Source organism: Heterodontus francisci, chromosome 21 (genome assembly GCF_036365525.1).
Source record: "Heterodontus francisci isolate sHetFra1 chromosome 21, sHetFra1.hap1, whole genome shotgun sequence".
Lineage (NCBI taxonomy): Eukaryota > Metazoa > Chordata > Chondrichthyes > Heterodontiformes > Heterodontidae > Heterodontus > Heterodontus francisci.
The window spans coordinates 38,248,563-38,255,461 of NC_090391.1; positions in this window are offsets into that span (position 1 = coordinate 38,248,563).

Below are 6,899 nucleotides of genomic sequence, written 5' to 3' on the forward strand. Positions count from 1 at the left end.
GATCTGCTACTCACTAAAATGTTCCTGACAGTGAAAACATTTAGCAGCAGAATCAAAATAAATGGGAGTGCGAGGTTTAGAAGATGATGAATGGATATCACTATTAACCAGAAGAAAAATCTCATAACAACAATTGGCATATAACAAAACCAGGGTAAATTGATAAATGGATAGCAATTTTTGAACACAAAATACCAGAATGTATTGCTTAAACAACACAGTGCAATCACTGTTCCCAGAACCACAGCCGCTATTCTCTCAGTACAATATTTTCTCTGCAGTTTCTCGCAAGAAATGGCAACAAAACGATCAAAGGTGAAAGAGACAGTCGCCCAGACAGAACAGTCAGTAATGGCATAAAGCAAGACGGCGTGGATATTACACACACGGATGTAACTCATGAAACGAAAATGTTCCCGATAAACAATTGGAATGTGCCTTAATATCAGGTCGAGGAAAACAACCAGTAAATCCATCACTGCCATGGTCACCAGGTAGCGAGTGATACATTTGGAAAGACCACACTTTCCTCGATACAGGATCACAATCGTCATCAAATTAGCTGTGAGGATGGGAAATAAAAAGAGAAATTATACGTCAGGCTGGGAACCAGCTTTAGGCAAATGTTTTTTTCTACCCATTGATGTAGAGAACCTGTAAGAACACAGGGGAAGGTCAGGGATCTGGTGGACGGCAGGAGAAGTTAAATGGCAAACGAATGATACTGAAATTGTTGAACTTACTGTTGATCATAATCCTCCCGTCCACCTTTGGCTGCATTTCCTACAAATTATGACATCTCCATGTACTCCCAGTTGTAACGCAGGGTCATCAACCAGAAACATTGACTCTATTTGTATCTCCACAGATGCGGCTGGACCTGCTGATCGTTTCCTGCATTTTCTGGTTTTATTTCCGATTTTGCAGATAATACAGCACTTAGCTCTCGTATAAAAAGACTGACAGAGAGATTCTCTGACCCGTGACAATCAACATGGTTTCAACAAGCGTATTGTGCATGCCTGGTGCCTGGATAAAGGATGTACAGAAAGCATGCAGTACTTTCTACAAGGGGAAGGGAATGAGGCAGATGTAATGATACACTTTGGTGCCAATGACACAGAGAGAGTAGGCATTGAAGTCCTAGGTCAGGAACTAGTTTGGAAGTTACAGAGGAGGACCACGAAGGCAATCATCACTGGCTTACTCCCAGTCCCACGTATCAGTGAGAGTAGAAGTAGAAGTTTAGGTGTATCAATGCCTGGCTTGATGATGGTGCAGGAGGGAAGGCTTAAAACTCTGAGGCAATTAGGACCAGTAATGAGGCAGGAGGCACCTAATCTCAAGGGACAGGTTGCACCGCAACTGGAGTGGACCAACATCCTCGTGCGGAGATTCATTAATGTGACTGGGGACTGTTTAGACTAAATTGGCACAGGATGGGCACGAACACATCGACATAGAAAGGAGGAATAAGGTGCATATTGTGAGACTGTTGGACAGTACCACAGAAGGAGATGCTTCCGTCTTCGATGGGATTGGACTAAGAAGGACTATGAGGAATGGGAATCCAGGATTACAATGTAAGTTTGTAAACACCAAACGTGTGGTAAATAAGGTTGGTCAATTACAAGCACAAAAAGCAGTTCGGGAATAAGACTGTGCGGCAAAAATGGAAACATGATTTCGAAATGGTGAGCACCAGGCGCTTAATATGCAAGGATATAAAGTGTTCAGAAAAGTTATGGAAGGAGTGAAGGAGAGGTGGGAAGGCAGCAGTGATTAGGGGAGACATTGCAGTTTTGGAAAAGGAGGATGTACTTGAGGGAGAAAGGACAGGCTTTATTTGGTTAGAATTAAGAAGCAACAAGTGTATGAACACACAAATAATGATACTCTATAGGCGTCCAAATAGTGATATTTAGATAGGATTAAATTTGCAGGAAAATCACAGAGATGTGCAAAAATTATGGATGGTGATATTGGGGGACTCAATTATCTATTATGATAATTCAAGAGTGAAGGGTAAGGAGGCGGAGGAATTCCAGAGATGCATTCAGGACAGGTCCGTCGATTAGTATGTTCTCAGCCCAACTAGAAAGGAGGCAGTGTTAGATCTGGTGCTGCATAATGAGTGGGACAAGTGGACCAAGTGTCTTTGGGGGAGAACTTGGGTGAGAGTGATCATCACATGCAAGGATTTTGACCATTAATGCAGAAGCGCCATGAACGAATTAAGGTAGAACGTCTGGAGTGGAAGAGGACAACGTTCAGTGAGATAAAAGGGATCTAGCCAGGCTCAAATGGAACCAAAAACTAACAGGCAGACAAAGTGTCGTCTTCAAGGAAGAGTGCCTTCAGCTACAATCTAGTCACATTCAAATAAGGCCAAGACGTTCGGAGACCAGCAACAAGGCTCCTTAGATGACGAGGGTGATAGAGATTATGATGAAATAATGAGTGGTTGTATGATATATGTCAGTTAAACTCATCAAGTGAGAAGCAGGCCATATACAATCAATTGAGAGGGAAGATGACGAGGAAGGTCAGACTGTCAAACAGAGAATATGAGAATAGAAAAGCAGAACAATCTTCTACCGGCGTGCAAGTGGAGAGTTGGTAGCAAGAGGTGGATTGGAGTGCTTAAGGACAGGGAGACTAATATATGCCTGGAGGCGCAGCGACAGGCTAATTTATATAAAGAGTACTTTGTATCAGTTTTCACTGAGGAAGTGGCATCTGACAAAACATCTGTCGAAGTAGAGAGGGTAGAGGCTTTGGATTGTGTCAAAATTAAGAGGTGAGAGGACGAAAACGGTAGTCTATGCATATGGTAGATCCGTCACCTTGTCTGGATGGCTTGCATCCAAGGTTGATCAAGGAAGTGGGGATGCAGAGAGCAGAAAGGCGTGCCATAACTATCCAATCTTCCTGGATGTGGGGGAGGTGCCTGATGATTGGAGATTGGAAATGTGACTATCTTATTCCAGAAAAGGTGGTTGTATGATATATGTCAGTTAAACTCATCAAGTGAGAAGCAGGCCAAATACAATCAATTGAGAGGGAAGATGACGAGGAAGGTCAGACTGTCAAACAGAGGTCAGTTAGGTTTAACGCTAGTTGCTTCGATCTTGAGTAGGTTAAAGATTCGGCATAACATCGTGGGCTGAAGGGCCTGGACTGTGCTGTACTGTTCTATGTTCTATGTTCTATGATCGTGGTAAGTAAGTTATTGGAAACAATTATAAGGGAAGAATCAACAGACACTTGGAAATGATAGTCAGCGAGGATTTGTAAAAGACTGATGATGCTTGACTGTCCTAAATTAATGTCTGTTGAAATACGAAAGAAGATTGATGAAGGGCATGTGGTTGATGTTGTTTCTATGTATTTTGAGGAAGCTTTTGAGAAGGTGCCATCTGAATGGCTGTATCACAAAATTAAGGTTGTTGGAATAGGAGGCTCACTATCATGTTGGATACAAATGTGACTCAAGAAAAGAAGAAAAGCGAGTTGTAGTAAAATGTTTCTGCTCAGACTGAAGGATGGTACACAAGTCAGAAATGTGATGGAATACTCTCCATTTGCCTGGATGGTTGGAGCTCCAACAACACTCAAAAAGCTCAACACCTTCCAGGACAAAGCATACCACTTTATTGGCACCCCATCGACAAGTATTCACTCCCTCCACCACCGGCGCACAGCGCCAGCTGTGTGTACCATCTACAAGATGCACTGCAGCAATGCACCAAGGCTCCTTAGACAGCAATTTCCAAACCCACGACCTTTACCAACAGGAAGGACAAGGGCAGCAAATGCATGGGAACATCACCACCTGCATGTTCACCTCCAAGTGACACACCAGCATGACTGAGAACTATATTACCGTTCATTCACTGTCGCTGAGTCAAAATCCTGGAACTCCCTTCCTAACAGCACTGTGGGTGTACCTACCCCAAATGTACTGCAGCAGTTCAACCAGGCAGCTCATCACCACCTCTCAAGGGCAGTTAGGGATGGGCAATAAATGCTGGCCTGGCCAGCGACGACCAAAGCCCATGAATGAATTGAAAAAACATGTCATCTGCTTTGCTCCACACCACCAATATTTCGTGCTGCTCAATGCACTACACTTTTACACACATTCTAACTATGCCAGCCGGACACCTACCTCTCACTAGTTCCACATGCCTCTCGTTAGTCACCAAAACTGTGCAAAACAAACACTGATATTATTCCCTCTCTCCCGCAGGGCAAGGTGGCCTATAATAGCAGGCAGCTGTAATGAACCAATGGTGGTCAAGCATAAATTCATCCCCTGAGCCTGAGGGAGGAGAGGGCTCTCTGCATCCTGAGGCCAGCTGTGATAGAGCACGTAACATTCAGCATCACCGAGAGCATTCAGGATGACGCCATGTTCCTGCATTATGCACTTCTAAAGCCCCAGCTCACCTTCATTCTGATATCTTGAATGATATGCAAGTTGCCGATAGTAGAAGCATGAATATTTTGCTTCCTATCCCCAGTTCCTCACACCAGCCCTTCCCTTCTGAATGTATTATTTTCATTGACAATCCAAAACTGTCATGTTCCTAGCTGCATGAGCTCCAGGAGGCCGAAAGACAAAGAGATAGATAGATTGAGAGAGACTAAGTGACAGAGAGAGTGAGAGAGAGAGAGAGAGAGAGAGAGAGAGAGAGAGAGAGAGAGAGAGAGAGAGAGAGAGAGAGAGAGAGAGAGAGAGAGAGAGAGAGAGAGCAATATCACAACATTGATGATGAAGCCCCGTCAAGTTGTCTGATGCTCTCAGCCATCAACTCAAATTGCATTTTCCTTAGAGGCTAGTATAGAGTTCGAATCTTCACGTGGTGAGGGACAGAGCACAAGTGGTCTGCAGACAGGCCGGAAGGAATGTATAGCTCGTGGGCCACTTCATCAGGGGACGATATCACAGGCGAATTTTAATACATGGGACCCAGGTGAGAAAAAACGTCTGCTGTAGCTAAACATGAGCATGGAGGTGTCCAACTCCAATGTGGCACAGGACATTGTTGTTGAGCCTATGCTCAGCTGATCCAAAATGTAGCAGAAAGCAGCTGAATCGACTTTCCTAGTATGGAGGACCACCTGGGGCACGCTGGAAGTGAACAGCAGCAGGCCCCGCACCATTAGATGTGTTTCCAGCTTTATAGCACTGACACCAGTGGATCTCCAGAGTCACAAATTGCGGCCAGGCTGAGATACAGAGGAATCGAAATGTTCTTTACAAAACGAATTAGATAACGAGTGAAAGGAAACAAGCTGCAGGAAAATAGGAATGGGAGTAACTGAAGGGTTGAGGCCATGGAAGCGGGTGAAAATATTAGAATTAAGGGATTTCCAGAGCGGAAACCTATGTAGTTCAGTGAGCATGGTGTTTTGAATGGGATTTGGCGCTAGTTAGGATATGGGCAGCAGCTTTGGATGAGTTTTGGTCAACTAAATGTTGCAAATGAAAGGTGGAACATTAGGGCAACCGAGTCTGGATTTGACAGAGGCACAAATGAGGGTTTATATTGCAGATGGGCGGAGGCAGAGGGCAATATTATGGAGGTGGTCGTCAGCATGATGGGTGAGGGAGAGAATGTTGAATCAGAACACAGCTCAGGGTGAAAGAGTCTGTGAGTTTGTGAACAGTCTAGGTCAGCCTCAGATAATAGCCTGAGTTGGGAATAGATTCGGTAGACACGGTGCAGCGTTGGTTTTGGGATCTGAAGTTAATTTCATTTTTTCCAATGTTTACATGACAAGAGCACTAGTATAGTGAAATAAGATGTATCGATTGAATCGCTGGATATAGCGAATTACCAGGGAACCCAGCAACAGCAAAAATGAAAGAGCAAATTACCTCTGCAGTAATAAAGATAGAAATGATTTATAGCACTAATAGCTGCATACAAGGTCTTACCAAAAATACCAACTGCAACAAAGTGAGAGAATAAGTGACAAAAGCAGTAACATGGTTAAACCTTGTTTATAGAATTAATATCTGAATTGAAAGACTTACTAGGGACACCGATGATAGCAAGGATGGGATAGTAAATGTACTGAATCATTTTCAGTCCGAAATAGATCCGTCGATCTAATGATAGCCGATCATCATCTTCAGTAAATAGGTGAAACCAAACCAATATATTCCTGACGACTGTTGCACCATTCCAATCTATGGTTCTCAGCTTCTGATCCATCATTGTAACATTCCAATCCATTGTTTTGAAATTCCAGTCTATCCTCTCCCTCTCTCTGGAGCCGCAATCCCCGTTAGTGCCAGAGGTGATGTTCACGCTGACACATTGAAATAAGTCCCTTATTAATAGAAGTGGGAAATCCTCCAGTGACACAATGACTTGCCCACGGAGATTGACATTAGTTCCAGTCACTGAACAAACATGTTTAGTTAACCCCTTTCAATTCAAAACCTTTTCTTCAATTTTATTAAGTCGAACTTTTATGCAATATGGTTGGGATGTATGAAGGTTGCTGAGGGAAAGAATGGTGGAAATTGCAGTGACACTGTGATAGTCTTTCAATCACCTTTTGGCAATGGAAGAGGTGCCAGAAGGCAGTGATTTACCAATGACAAACCCTTTTTAGAAAAAAAACTGTCTTAGGTAAACCCCATAAATAGGATAAATGTATCTTTTTCCGAATGGCATGCAGTGACTGGTGTGGTACCACAGGGATCGGTGATGCGACCCTAGCTATTCACAATATACAAAAATGATTTAGATCCAGGAACTAAATGTAATATCTCCAAATTTGCAGATGACACAAAACTGAGTGGGAGGGTGAGTTGTGAGGAGGATGCAGAGAGGCTTCAGGGTGATTTGGACAAGTTGAGTGAGTGGTCTAATGCGTGG